At 43.1% G+C, this 15888-nt stretch overlaps 1 protein-coding gene across 4 annotated transcripts in view; it reads left to right on the top strand.

Annotated features, from left to right (window-relative positions):
* The first annotated feature begins 6223 nt into the window (after nt 1–6223).
* The window catches only part of HMGXB3 (HMG-box containing 3), a 519976-nt gene continuing 510311 nt past the window's right edge, over nt 6224–15888 (top strand). Inside the window, exon 1 of one of the 4 annotated variants that reach the window (XM_085617738.1) lies at nt 6224–7147. The gene's annotated coding sequence lies outside the window, so the exon portion shown is untranslated. Of the gene's footprint in view, nt 7332–15888 lie in introns of all 4 variants that reach the window. The other 3 variants (XM_085617735.1, XM_085617736.1, XM_085617739.1) reach the window with 3 other exon arrangements.

Genomic DNA, 15888 nt, shown 5'->3' with positions numbered 1-15888 from the left:
GTCATTCCGCACGGCGGTCTTTCTCTATTGGCTCCCTCCGCCACCGTTGCTAAACGAAAATTCTGGCGGATCCAGATACACCGTGACGGACGGGAAATGCGCTATCTTTGCCCATTGTAATATGGCGGACGCGAGGACCACCACAGGAGTAAGTAAATGGACATTTTACACCACCACAAGCACCGCGGAGGTGCCTAGAACCGCCAGCCTAATCGGCCCCTAAGTGCCCGATTTCCATGTGGTTGGGAACGGCTCAGACCAACGGTTGGAGCCGTTCCAACTGCATCGAAATTGCCCGTTCGGATTCCTTTCTGACCGACCCTTTTTAATGAGGTCGGTCGGAAGGGAATCCGAATCGGTTTTCTGGATGGCCTCCGACGGGCTTGGAGAGCCCGTCTGCCATTCGGAAAGCCTGCAGTAATACCTCGGCCGGCTCTTTCCGGCCGAGGGATTTTGATGGCAGCTTTCCACTGCCTGTCTGTGCCGGCCTTTCTGACACAAAAAGCCATTGGGAATCTGTCTTTGGGAGCCCCCAGCAGGGCCACCATGGGTGCAAGTCTGCCGAATGACGGCCTAGTGGGCACCTATGGTGCCTCCCTGTTGATCCATGTACCCGGTGGCAGACACCTTGAGGTGTCTGCCACTGGGTACAGGGTCGAACTGCACCTCTGCTCTTTGCAATGATAGCATGCATTCTGTTCGGAATGCATGCTCCCCTTGTAAAGAATAGGATTGCGACCAAACAGGGTTCGGTCACATCATACTTCCTGGACTGGAACCGACAACAAGAGATCGTTCCGATCCAGATCCACACCGATGCATGACGGACTCCAACTATCATTGGTGCTGTGTGCTTTTTGGTGCTGCTTTGACTTTATTTCAAAAAGTTTATATCTGTGGTTCCCTTAATGGATTTTTGTCATTTTGGTGTCATTTTGGTTTTTAAATGTTACTATTTTTTCTGATTTGCTTTGTGATTTTTATTATTTAGCATTTTGACTTTATGACTGTGTTGGTTTTCATACATACTTTACACATTGCCCTAAGTTAAGCTTGTCTGCTCTGTGCCATAGCTAGGAAATAAAACTTAGGGTAATTTAGTTACTTTGAGGGTCCACCCTAACAACGGCTGCGATTAGTCCTTAGAGTGGGTAGTCACCGACCCTAAATAATAATTCAATTCCTCACAGGACATATCCGCAGGACATAAACTGGTGAACAAGCCAACAGAGAGGGAACATTCTTTGGTGTGTAAATTGTTTAAAGGTATTGGTTTATCCAAGTCCCTGGAACCTAGATAGTCATCCCTTTGGGATGTGGATGTAGTACTTAAGTTCTTTCTCTCACAGCAGGATAATACATTTTTCCTGAGGAAAGAATTATCAGCCAAACTATCTATGCTCTTATGCATGATCTCCTGCAAGAGAGTGTCTCATGTCATAGCTTTGGATATCTCAAACTGCATGCTCATGCAGGATAGAGTAATGTTTGCCATTTCCTGGAGGACCAAAACAAATTACTAGAGTGCTTTTTAATATCGATCCTTCAGAAATTAACCCAAACTGTGTGTAGTTAGAGGTTTGAAAGTATGAAAGAGTAAACCAGCAGACATTAGACAGGTGGGCGAGAGGCAATTACAATTACAATGACCTATCTCTCTAAACTCTTTAAAGCTGTGTCATTGCCACTATTGCCAAGTGGGTACCAAGGACCGAGCAAGAGGCAGGTATTGATGTGATGCATATTGGGGCCCACTCAACTAGAGAAGCAGTGGCCTATAAAGCCATTGCAGTCGGGGAAAGACTGAGAGTTATCATGAATGCAACAGACTGGTCATCCGACTCCACCTTCAAGAAATTCTATTTTAAGTACGTCTTCAATGCACCAGCATTAGTGGTATGGGGGTTTTGAAAATGTATAACCCTCACCTCTGGTCCTGACACAGAATATAAAAATTCCCAGCTATCATGAAGGACAGTTTCAAGTCTATTAAGGACACAGAGGTGAGGATCATCCCTCCTAAGCATCTTTTTAGGAAAAGGTTTGGACCCTCCTCGGATAAACTACTGTTTAATGTATATAAAGCTTCTGTCTGTTATCCTGTAGGATACTTAATTGTGGAATTTCTTCAGTTTATAATTCTGTAATGTCACTCTTGTTCTTGGTAATGAAACTTGGATATGTTTAATAATATCCTATTATCTTTTGCCATCTTCTGCCAATGATGATGAAGGCATATTCTAGAAATTGTTATTGTTAATCATTCGTCTTCGAGAACTGGATAATGGATCTAACATGATATTTACTATGTTCAGACCAGAAGAGTGAGCAATAGGATGAACATCGGATGAGATCTTTGAGTGCGAGCGAATAACGAGGGAAAGGAAGCGGTAACATGCATGGTTATATATTCTGAGTACGAGTCGAGGGTACACGTGGGTAGACAGCGTCTACCCACTATTTTCACAGGGTGGACACAGTGCACCCTGCCAAGAATTTGGCCCTCACAGAAATATGCTAAACTCGTTTAGGTACCATTGTCAGACACCAGGACACCTGAACGTTGTCTATTTTCGTTCCGAGCAGCAACATGCATACAGGGAGGGGGTTTATCAGATTCCAGCTGGGCCCTTAACAAAGGCTGAAGTTAAGGGGCCATCAGGTCTCCTTTTGTTGGCGTCTCCTACCTGAGAGATATCTGGAGTCTCACACCTAAATGCTAACACAATGAAGTGGAAGCAATTGTGCACAGCTTGTTATTACTTCATAAAAAGTACTTAAGAGAGGCATGCTTTTGACTTTATTCAGTCCCTGCATATAGGAGATATGCATGCACTATGGGAATGTCAGATTTGCTTGTTTGTCACAGTATTTACACAAATACCAATTTAGATACTACTATTTTGTTTACTTTCTTTTATAGAGCTAGTCACCTAGATGCAGGGTGTCAGAGTGCTTTACATCACATGTACACATTATACATTGACAATAAATCATGTAAGTGTACAGGATGTGTTACATAAAACTGTGAGGGGTTGCAAGGTATAGTGGTCACATGTCCTTCATAGCTTGCTGTGCTATATTAGAAGGAATATAATGTATGAGCTGGAAGTAACAAAAGGATCTCGGTGTTAAAAGCAGGAACCCACTTATCTAGCTACATAAAATAAAAATCTGTCATCTGCATGTTACATGATGTGCTTTGCAGGAGACATATTAACCCTCTATGCTACTTTGATTCAAAACTGGGACTAGAAAAAACAGAGAACTCTCCAACAAATGTGTTAACCTCAGAAGTTATCTTTCCTTTATTATTATTCCCTGAGATTTTCTGGGCACACAAAGATCTCTACAGCAGGTGCCTTACCCCCATAATATATTTTAAAATGCAGACTATGCATACAATGGAGCAGAATAGATTTAATGCTACATTTCTTCTTGCTGGCAATTTCTTTGGGGCAGAGTTTAAAGAAAATTAATGTATAAGCTGAGGTCCAGATTTTGTGTCGGGTTGCACTACTTTTTTGGCACAACCCCGATGCAAAATCTCATTTGTTAAATCTCATGATGAACTCAAATGTACTCATGATAAACCTGCTAAATATATGTGTGAGGTCTTGAGATAATGTCACTTCTTGTGATGTCACTTTCTGTGAGGTCATGAGGTTTGATGCCACTTCCTGTGATGTCACATCCTGTGATTTCACAACCGGCGAAGCCATGTGTGATGTCACGCACCATGATGTCACATGCTGCAACGTCATGCGCAATTATGCCACTTGCATCCTGCGTAACTTGGTCAGTCCCCTTGCTTCTTTTTTTATTTTGCATCCTACCAGACAGATTTGCTAAAGACATCTTGGGGACTTTCAGAAAGTTCACAGAGGAATGCATTCTGCCCGTTGATTACCGTTGGCTTTGTGATTTGTAACTTACATTTTCTGGCTGTCTATTTCCTGGCTTTGTTTACTTTAGGCTCTCCAGGTTCAGTCCGTCCCTCCCGTTGCCTAAACCCTGTTTACAGTATACTTCCACAAACTCCCTTTCTGTAAACTGAACCTTAAATCTTGTTCTTATCTTGTCACATTTGCTGTGCATTCAGAGACCGAGGTCAAATGTCAGGCGCTGTCTTCTGAGGGCGCTTGTTTACTTTTCTTTCTCTGACTTCAAAGTGAGTAGATTTACATTACAATTTTTCTGGATACTGCGGGTAGGAAAGAGGTTGTTTTGTAGCACATGACAACATTCAAATGAACTGTGTAAGTATTTCAGAATTAGGAATACAAATGAAGGACATTTTTTGTGATTTCTGAAGTGTGTTGGAAACAAATACTTTAACATGAACGAAACAAATCATTACACTAGGTGATGCAATTTGCACATATTTCCGTTGGTGCACTATTTAGTTTCATTTGTAAAACTGTATGCAATGGTCATTTCAACTGAAGATGTGGTGTCTGTAATGGCAGTGCGTTACCATAGCATGCATACTCCGCTCTATGCCTCGCCACTCTACTCTGCACCACTCCCCACTGCAGTTCACTTTGCACCACTCCACTTTACACCACTCTACACCACTCCACTCTATACCACTGCACTCTATTCCCTTTCACGTTACGCCTCTCTACTCTACCCTTTACCACTGTACTCTATGATAATGAGCTCTTCGCCACTCTACTCTACACCACGGCACTCTTTGCAACTGCACCCCAGTCTAGGCCACACCAATCTACTCTGCACAGCTCCACTCTACGCCCCTCTGCAACACTGCACTCCATGCCACTGCACTTTACTCTTTAACACCCAACCTTATTACCCTGCACTCTACGCCACTCTAATCTACTCTGCACCACTGCACTCTATGCCACTGCAGTCTACAACACTTTGCCCATGCCATTATACTCTATGCCACTCTAAGCAACTGCAGTCTACCATGCACCACTCCACACCACTTCATTCTACTGTGAAACAAGCTAATCTATGCCACTCTACTCTACATTGTGCCACTCCACTCTATACCACTGCACTCTACTCCACTGCACTCTACGTCAATGCACTATACACAACTGCACTCTATGCCACTGCACTCTACTCTACATCACTGTACTCTATGCCACTCCACCCCAACTGCACTCTACTCCATTGCACTCTAACCTTCTACTCTGCAACACTGCACTCTCTGCCACTGAACTCTTCGCCACTCTAGTCTGCACAACTCCACTCTACGTCACTGCGCTCTATGCCACTACACTATACAGCACTATACTCAGACATGCCAAGGGCATTTTAGGGCACGGAAGTGGGAGATTTTAAAATAGAAATCGGGAGAATGTAATTTCCCCATGGACTTCTATTGCAGAAAATGCAATTTCAGGCGGGAGACAGCTAAAATAAAGCAATTATTTGCTTGAAAAATCGGGATTCTCCCCCCTGATTTGGGTCTATTGGCATGTATGTATACTGTACTCTGCACTACTCTATGCTATTCTACTCTGCACCACTCTATGCCACTACACCCGATGCCACTTGACTAATTCTGCGCCACTTCCCTCTGCATCAGTAAACTCTACGCCACTCCACTCTGTACCACTCTACGCCACTTTATTCTACACCTTTCCACTCTCCTCTACTCTACACCACTAACATTTAGCCATGTTGAACAGCAGCCGCTCATACTAATCCACCACTAATCTTTCTGGGTTCCTGAGTAGCTTGCTACTCACTGAAAGCACTTCAACACCTCGTCAGCGGTATTACGCGCTATACAAATACAATTACAATAGCGCTTGCATAGGCAGATCTATTGGCTTTCCCAGTGCTTATTTGGAACTTGTGCCCTGGTTGAATTTCACGAGACTGTGTAATTGGAGGACTTGGAATGTGTTACTTGTTTATTGCCTGCGTTTGCCGGGAAATATATTTTATTAAAGTTTGCTTTTCTTCTTGATAGCGAGGAAATATTATTCCCTTAAATTCCTTCAGCGTTGGGCACCAGATGTAGCGTTTAGTAACAAGCGATGGGAGGCAGCATATACAGATTGAAGGGTTCACACAGTCTGGGAGGCAGAATATACAGATTGAACGGTTCAGACTGTCTGCCAACAACCTCTCAATCCCTTTCCACCTGTTATTATTTTACTTTATAGCTATGGCAGCCTCCTGTCAGCTGGATGACGTCATCAAATGCAGCCAAGCCCGATCCAAGATGGATGCTCTGGAAAGGGCAAAACCGGTGACTTCGGCGGTTGAGATAGTGGAGTTACGCATGCTCTGTACTGAGTTGCTCTGTAAGTAGCGTTCGCAGTGTGGTCAGAGCTGAATTCACAGGTACGGTTTACTGCCTGGGATCCGGATTGCAGCCGCAGCACCATCGCAAGCAGATGAGTTCAGGTGCCGCATCGGTTCTGGGCAAATCGGTCTGTGTTTTTCGCGGCCGGCAGTGCAGCCTCCGTCTCGTCGTTGCCTAGGTACCGTTTGGATGATACTTCTCAGCGGGCTGGTAATTCTCAGAGTTTTTATGGCCCCGGCGCCGCCAGTGATCGATTTCGGTCATCAGTCCTCGCCTGGAACTCCCCAAGACACCGGCGACATCAGCACCCGTGGTGTGGACTTCGAGTACTAGGAATAAAAGGCCGTTTCGGAGCAGTGGTTGTCAGAACTCCCTGTAAGTCGTTCATCATCTAGGTGGCCAGGCTCTGCCTCCTCCACCCTGCCTTTAATAAATATGGGGTGCTACATAGACACTCTAAATCTCCCCTGGATTCCGGTATCAAAGCAGTTGCAAAAGTTGCACTAAACAGAGACAAAACATTTTTATTGAATCTGTATGTCGCTTTTGACAGGCAGTTAGAGCCTGGGACCCCATACTTCCAACAGCTGTTCTAGAGGTAAAGTACAAGGTCAGATGTTTTATACCAAAGTGATGAGGAATAAAACACAACACGTCATACCGAGAAAAGCTACGCCCTCTCAAAAGTAACTGATAGCAGAACCTGAGCCATGACCAGAGAGAAGAGATGCAACCAGGCAGCATATAAATGTGAATGAACTTGTGCTTACCAGTAAGATGAGAATAACATTTAATACAATCCAAACAAGCAAATTGGAGGACTCTTCTTTGTCAAGTTAGCTGTGTACAACAACGAAAGTAAGTGGAAATGACTGGCCACAAAAGGATCTAAAATAGAGGTGAGGTCAAAATTTTGGGGCGTTTACAAATGGAAAAAAGTCTAAAGGAAATCAACCTTTCTGGGAGTGAAATGACAAGGAACTTGTTGCTAAGATGAGCTTTTGAACTACAAATTAAATCCTTCGGACTGGTTGTCCGCAAGGTAAAAATGAATTTTGACTTGTCCTGATTACCTCTTAGTCTGTCTAACCGGGCTTATGGATCATAGTTGCTATTTCAGACACTTTGGGTTAATCTGAGGGTTATCAGGCCTTTCCTACTGCGACTCTAAACCTTGGGGAACTTTATGAGGGTCCTACTGAGGTGACCTTTGTGATCCTTTAAGTTTAAGCGCACACTGCAGCTTGTACTGGTTTTAGCTCGATGGTCTCTCCAGTGGCCTCTGACCAAGGTGCCCTCTGTGGGACCCTCACTGGCCTACTTCTAGTTTTCAACCGAGGTTCTAATTGAAATTCACTCTGAAACAATCACAGGCCACACCCAAGGTGCAATCCAGGGCCTTTTATAACATGTTTTCTCCTTAGGTTCTCTCTAATGATTGTGCCTGACGTGTTGTCCAGATCCTTTCCACCAGATTCTGCCAGGAGGATACATTTGTGACCTGAGCAGCAGGCTCTGCTGGAGATGACTTCTGGGGCTAACACTAAGCCCTGACTTTTTGCTCTCAGGCAGCCTGTCACTGGACCTCAATACCTTTTCTCCAGCTATTACTGATATTCCCTCTGAGACTTTAGATTGATAATTCGAGAACCGTGTGGTTTTGTCTTCCTAACTGTACTCGAAGAACCCTCCTTTGCTTCCCTAAACCCAGTGTTTTTGGATTCTTTTGGTAAGGGAAAAACTGGTGAAAATATAAGCCCATGCTACTAACAAGAACAACCTTTTACTTAGTCATTGGACTTAGAGCTTGGTGAAATTGTTGGAGCAAACTACTAACTATCTGACTTTTGTATGCTCTTCTGAATCCATCAATAAAGACATGGATGCGTAGCTCCTGTTTGTGCCTGTACACAACCACATTGGGTGCACTCTGCAGTGACTGACAGATCCGCAAACAAAGCCCCGTAATAATCGCCCAAAAAAAAGCTTGGGCTCGTGCATACAAGACCTGTCAGAGTACGCACTGGAGACCATGCTCCAAATATGCAAAGGAGCGGAGTTTCATCCACCACTCCATGTATGCATGTGTTATTCAAATAATACAAATCTAGCTAAAAGTTAAACTTGCTGTCAGTAAATAATTGGAAAGGAAGCTAGATTCTTAGGGTGAAGGTGGGCTTTACTGTTTGTGATGCACTGCTGTTTATAGAGGTGTGTCTTCAGCACTTTCCGAAATTATAGTAAGGATGGGGTGGCTCCTTTAGATACTGGAATGTTGTTTCAGATCATGGGTACTTTAAATGGAGATGTTGCCGTTTTTTCTTTTTTGTTCCACTTCATTCACCTTTAGTCTGATTGTGTCCTGGCTGCAGGTGTGCCGCTTGCCAGCCAGATAGGTTGGGGTCACGTGATGTCTTTGTAGATGATGCAGCTGTTGCATACAGTAGGCTTCAATTCGAGTGAGGGGTAAATGTCATATTGTTTCAGGACATTAAAAAGGTGTACTGTGCCATGTTGAATTCTCCTAAAAGGGTATTGGGGAGGGGGTGTGTTCAGGTTGGGTGTGTATGAAGCAGGGCATTGCCACCATCTAGATATGTAGATATGAGGGTTTGAACAGTAAGTCCCATTCACATCGAGGAAGAATAGTTACCCTTTCTTCAGTAGACCTAGCTGCTACTAAGCGGTTTTTGTTCTCTTGGTGATGTATTTCTTGAGAGTTAGTTTGTGTGAATTTGATGACTTGACATTTGAGTGTAAGGGTGGAGTTAGAATCCATCCATTTCATGTTGTTGAGCCAAGTTTGGACCAGATTCATAGTAAGGCATTTATAGCACGACATCAGGCACATAAACAAATAGCCTCCAATCGCCCAGGCCTCTTGCAGGTTACTACTCAGCACACATGAAATGAGTACCAGCAACACCGGGGCACCATCGGGGAGATGTACATAAACCGACCAAAACTTGGCTTAAAAATAGCTCAACACATTGACCCAATCACAGCCTCTGACTAAGGCCGTGAATGCCACCATGACGCAAGATGCATTTGTAGAATTCGCCCATCCTTGTAGAGGGTATTGCATGACCCCCCTCATAGAGTGCTGCACAGCTTGCATAAGCGCAAAACTGTCTGTTTTTTCTGGCTCTAGAGTTATAGATAGACTCCTGACTTCTCTTTAGAAAGCGGGGTTGTGCACTCTATAATGGTGCGTCACTCACTGCCTCTTTCATGGTGGTGGATACATTGACCTACTAGCCCATGGACTCCCCCCCCCCCCCCCCCCCCCCCTACAACCCATCCGGGCTCTGCAGGGAAGGGAGTGCTATGTGTGTGTGGCATGCACAGCTACTGTATCCATCAAGGGCATTTGCCTCTGTTTGTGCTTCTGCCTCTGGAATATGGTTCAGGCACATAGCAAATGCATCATTTGTATTGGGCTATGCTCCCATACAAATGAGCGAATTTCCATTTTCCACTGTTCAATTAGATTTATAGAAAGGGCCACAAAACATCTGTGGTTCGTTCATTTTAAAATAAATTGACGTAGAAGCAGAAATTGTGCACAAACCTCAGTTGCGCTTCTGTGGGAGCTTCTTGGATATAGCATCTAGGGCCTCATGTAGGTAGCCAAATACCGGTCGGTAACGGCCGATTTTCGGTAATTATACCGTTACCGACCGGTATTTTGGCCATTGGTATGTAGGGGGACATATTTTGCTTTCGGAATTTACCGAATCGGTAAAATTACCGATTCGGTAATAATACCGAATCGGTAATGTTACCGAATCGGTAACTTTTCCGAATCGGTAATTTTACCGATTCGGTAAATTCCGAAAGCAAAATCGAGATGTAGGGGGAGTGTGTGTGTGTGTTTATGAGTCGGTATTTACCACCAACTTAGAGTTGGTGGTAAATAATGAATGTATGTGTAAATGCATTTTTACGCGCGTAGCAGTGTGCAATGTGGCATACATACATGCCCTTAGGGCATGTATGTGTGCCACATGTGCACACATGGCCGAATCAGGGGTGCAACAGGGTGTCAATGTGACACCCTGCCACCCTTGTATGTGTTCCCCCCATTACCGAATCGGTATTTACCGATTCGGTAATGAGGCATACCTTCCCATCAATGGGAAGGTATGCCTCATTACCGAATCGGTAAATACCGATTCGGTAATTACCGACTAGTAACGATTCGGTAAAAAATACCGACTCATTACCTACATACCAGTTACCACTTCTAAAATACCGATTCGGTATCGTTCGGTATTTTAGAAGTGGTAACTGGTATGCTACCTACATGAGGCCCCAAGTGAGGTGGGTAATTCACAGGGGCCTCTTTTTATTAGAGAGAAACTCTCTTAATACATTGAAAATACTATAAGCAACAATTCTAAGATCTAGTGACTTAATGGAGAATAAGAGTGATGATTCAAAGGTAAACAATACAATAATTATTGGGTGGCACGGTGCATGCTTGACTGTGTGCATGTATTTGAATCACTTCAAGCATTTGTCGCTTGCCATCGTTAGGAATGCCACGAACCAGTTTGACGAGCAGTGGTGGATGTTGGAGATGTAGCAAAGAAGTGTAGTATGGTAATCCAAAACAAACCTGGAAATAGCTGATGAAGTATTTAACAGGCTTTTTCCATTGAAGAGGCAGAATGTTGTTGTTAAATGATATTGAAATGAGTTAAGTGTCCAAACGGAGGTGAGTGAAACTGTACACAGTACCCGAAGAGAAATTGACGATGAACCCCCAAATTCAACACTTGGGTAAATAAACGTCTGTGTATAGGATTCCATTCCCTAATTAAGGATTGTAGGGTGTAATAGAGATGATGGGGTAGATGGAAAAAAGATTATTAAGCCCTCAGTTGGAAAAGATCAGCTAATAAGCAAGGTAAAACCACTGGCAGTTAGAGCATATGTTATTTGTTGATTTTGGTATGTATATTTAATGACAATAACATTAAATCTTGGAAAACACCAATAGCAGTATTAGATAATCGAATGCAAACAATCCTAATAACCTGGAATCCACTCAATGCACTAAAATCAATATTCTGAACAATTGGGGCTCCTCAGAGGAAACACCAAACCCGCAGATCATTGTAAGTTAGAGCTCCCCAATTTGGAATTGATGCAATGAAATTTGGGACAACTCCACCAGAAGGGTCCTGGGGCACTAGGTTTGCTAAATAGATATGAGCAACAAAACCATGTTACATAAATTGGCTTAATGAAGAAGCTGATCAGCTTAGGCATGTGCTCATGATTTATGCAGACTAACCAACCCAGAGACCCTACAGTTTGCACCTTGACCTGCATAACACTGCTTAGACAAACTGATTGTTTTAGAAACCAAAAAGCTAAAATATTTCAAAGCTGTGAGACATTCATTGTTCATTCTCTTATTTATTTCTGAGAATAACCCAAGGTACTAACCAACTACCTTCCTATCTTAATCCAACATCCTCCCAGCAAAGTCTTAGACGGTCTGAGCTCCGAAGCACTTCGTGAGAGCTTGTTAATGATTGCCCCCCCTCCAGTCACTATGAATTCGCTGTACTTGATAGGTGTTCCAACCCAATTCCTCACCATGATGGGCTAAGTAGAGCTCCCTATTTAAATGAACTGCAGTATCTTGGGCTCCCTTCCAAATTTTGATGACATCAGCTTGAATGGCACTACAGGAGCAACATTATATGGCACTAGCCTTAGTACACTTAGCACCCTACAGTTTGGCAGGTGCTAGGCATCTGGCAAAAAGTGGAGAATATCATATCAGCCCTATTTAGTTTGTAGGCCCTACGTGGACTCTAAATAGGAATGATGGAACACACACTGCTTTTTGCAGATATCCCTCATCCACCAGGTTCTAAACGAGGACCTTAGTCTTTTATAATATGTGTTTACTTTATACTTCACAAATAATAATTTGTTAAAAAACGATTTGAGTGAAATAAGCTTCCTTTTACTGGAAAGTCCCCTCTATTATCTTTAAACCAGCTATTTGAAATAGATGTTTTCTAATTTTCTTGCTTTTTGTAATGTATATTGATCTCTTCGATATCATGTTTTTGTGTTACAGTTGTAAATATGTATACAAAGTTTGTTTGAATTTGACCACCATTTTACAAATTAATTGAATCCACTTAACTGATGCTTTTTAATTGTGAGGTACATGCGAAGTATTTTCTGATTAGTTTTGATTTTCCTTATTGAGCAGAAAAATAGTTACGTTGTTAAATAAAGACGGGCAAAGTTAATGGTGTGTTCCTGATAATAGTTGTATGCACAAGTTACAAAGGGGTTCTTGGGGTTCCCTTTATTGAAAGCGATATTGTGGACACACTAGATGACACTCCTCGCATAAAGCATATAGTTCATAGGTCTGCTTCCGTAACACAATTTACTCCTGTAGATTAGCGAAAGTTGTGAGGATGTAGATGGTGGACTTGATTTACAGATCAATTTCTGTAAATCAAGCAACAGTTGTCTGGAGTTAGGATGCAGATCTTATCCATTCATTGGGCATGCTTTGCTTAAGGTTTGGTACTGCAGGACGCCCTATTTCTCCCTGACTGTGTAATGTACATCTACTGACTCTTCATGTTTTCTTATGTGAGAGGTTTTCGGAATTCCAAATCCACTGCTAGGTTATCCAATGGGAAATCCTATCCTCATTATAATAATGATGTACAGTCTTGGCTTTCTTTGGAGTCTCCAGCAATGAATTTGAGTTGCATATAATTAGTGTTTGAGCAAAATTCAACAATGGCAGTGCTCATATCATCTCGGCGGGAATTAGCCAAAAACCAGAGCTCCTTTCATTAGCATTATCGAGTAAACTAACTAAAATTGAAAGCCACCATTTAGAAGTGTTCAGTTGCAGAGCAATCTAGAGGCAAAGCCCTCCATTTAGTATTGGGTACCAGAATGTCCATATGTCTTCATGTAAATACACTGATCAGCGCTTCCTACTAAGATTGAGCTAGCGATCTGTTCATTTTTATATGGCCTCGTTATTGGCTTTAAGATAAATAGCAGCAATTCACTACCTGTTTGAATCGCTCAAACAATAGTCGGGAACTACAGGTTCTCCTGATCATAGTAGCTAGAGTCTTAACTAACCACATGTGCCCCCCTGTGTGCATGCACACCAGTTCCTGCACAGCATAGACTTTTCAGTCCATTCCATGCAGGAACTGTTTTTGGCGTTCCCATTGCTGTGCCAATTTTTAGTGGCACCACCGTGGGAACGCCGAAAAAAGCCAGCAAGACAGGAGGAAACTCCTAATCTGACGGGCAGGATGACCACGGCTTTGGCGTTGCAGCAGTGAGCCAGACCTGGTGCCGCATCGCCAAAGTCATAACCAGGCCCTAAGTGCCAGATTTTAGGTCATATCTATTGGCCGTAAGGCATCTTTTGACTTGAATTTGGAGTGGATTGCTATGTATAAATGAGTTAAATACTTGAAATCTGAGGGAAGAATATTGTGGCTATGCCTGAAATTTCAAGTGCCATGGTAGGAGATGAAACCTTCGCTGTTCATGCCTTTAGGATATAGAACTCTATCCCGAAATAAGTCCACAATGTCAATCAATAAATGCCAAAAATTGTTCCGAACTATTCTATTTTAAGTAGTTATTTAGATGATGCTTGGAATTAAGCATTTTGATGCAGTCTATGAGCTTTAATACTACACAAATGTGGATTGATATAGATTTATTTTTTATAAATCTTTTTATTAAATGTTACATAACAACAAATAACGTTTAGCAGCAGATGAGCACAGTGCATTTATACAAGCAGAATTATATCTATACAATAGACCAAGATCGTCAAATCAATCTTTACAGTGTCAATCTTGATGCGAACGTCAAGCTATCGAGTTTCCGAGATCATGAAAGGAAGGGTCAGTAAAAGGGGCACTAATCATACCTCTACTTTTATTCCACGCCCCCCAAATTTTGGTCCATTTTTGTTAGGGCAGCCTCTTCCTTTATATATATCTCTCTCTCTCCGCTAGCATGCACCAGTCCATATCTGCTTCTCATTCTCACACTTTAGGCCTAGTTTCACCCCTCCAGGTTTTTGCTACATTGCGTTTTGCCACCACACATCCCAGGGAGACCCAGGTTTTCTCTCTGGATGTCAAATCGGTTGCGTCCCATATATTGGGGAGACGCCATCGGGGTGAGATCTCCATGGTCTTCCCACAGATTCCTAGCTTTTTTGGGGCTATTTTCTCCCAGTATATCTGAAGGATAGGGCATTCCCACCACTGGTGTATGTATGTCCCCTCCTGGCCGTACCCCCTAGGGCATAATGAATTATCCAAGGCTCCCATCTTCGCCAACACCACACTGGTATAGTATGCTCTGTGTACAATCTTGAGTTGGACTAGTTGGAGTCTGGAACGGATCGGGACCTCTCGGGGGAAGGCGAGCGCTTCCAACCATTCTTCGTCGCTTATTTCGCCCATTTCCTCTGCCCATTTATCGTTTTTTCACCCCTTTGTCCAGTGTATTATTAAGTATCTTTCTTTAAGTCAGAGAGATTGCTTTCTCCTTAAGGTAGTCGTCTATCCTCCAGAGGCAACGAGGCCAGGAGGACCTTGTCTTTGGGGATTACTTTATATAAAGCGCTACGGACCTGAAGATATCGAAAGGTTTCCGTTAGACAGTCCAATAAGATCCTATGTATCAAACACTGAACTTTTAGCCAATATTCCTAGTCGATCAGACTCTAATAGGTGGGTGGCCAGTGTGATTTTATCTTTGCATCCCAAAGCTGTTGTTGCGGTGTGCCACAGTGACACGGTAGTCAAGGTTGATGTGTATTTTGGTCTATTTTTCCTCCCACCATAAATAGCACTTAAATAGCTCCCTGGGGTCATATTATATCTATCCATGCTGTAGGCAGGCTCTGTATCTGGCCAGTGCGTCCGATGATGGGTGACCACCAATTGAGAGGCCCAGTAATAGCTTTTTACTGCTGGAAGGGCAATCCCACCGTCACACCAACTCTAAATAAGTTTGGTCAGTGCTATGCGTGGAATGCCGTTGTTCCAGAGAAGTGTCCGGACTCCTGATTCTATATCCTTAAAATACTTATCGGGGACCAGGTATGGTGTATTTTGCAGTGCATAGACTAAACGAGGCAGTGCAATCATTTTGTATAAAGAGGCTTGTCCTAGCAGCGTAAGGGGTAGGGCCTTCCAATGCTGCACGTCTGTTTGTAGACAACGAAGTGGAGGGGCCAGATTGTTCGTTTACAACCTTGGCTCCACATTAGATGGGTAGTTTGGGGCTCCCCCCTTGTTAGACATAGATAAGAGATTTATTCCAGTTAATGGTATAACCAGAATACTTTTGGAAGAGTGAGAATATACGTAAAGTTCTATGTAGTGAGGAATATGGTTTAGCTAAGTAAAGTAGGATAACATCGGCGTAGAGGGAGATTCTGGCTTCCCAATCCGCCGTCCAGTTTAAGCCCCTTATCAAAGGGCCTCCTCTAATCCAAATTGCCAGAGGTTCGAGTACAGGTGCAAATATCAACCGAGACAATAGGCACCCTTGTC

The sequence above is a fragment of the Triturus cristatus genome, chromosome 7 (assembly GCF_964204655.1).
Source record: "Triturus cristatus chromosome 7, aTriCri1.1, whole genome shotgun sequence".
NCBI classification, from domain to species: Eukaryota; Metazoa; Chordata; class Amphibia; order Caudata; family Salamandridae; genus Triturus; species Triturus cristatus.
Note: the sequence above shows the minus strand (reverse complement) of the source record. Positions and strands in the feature narration are given on the sequence as shown.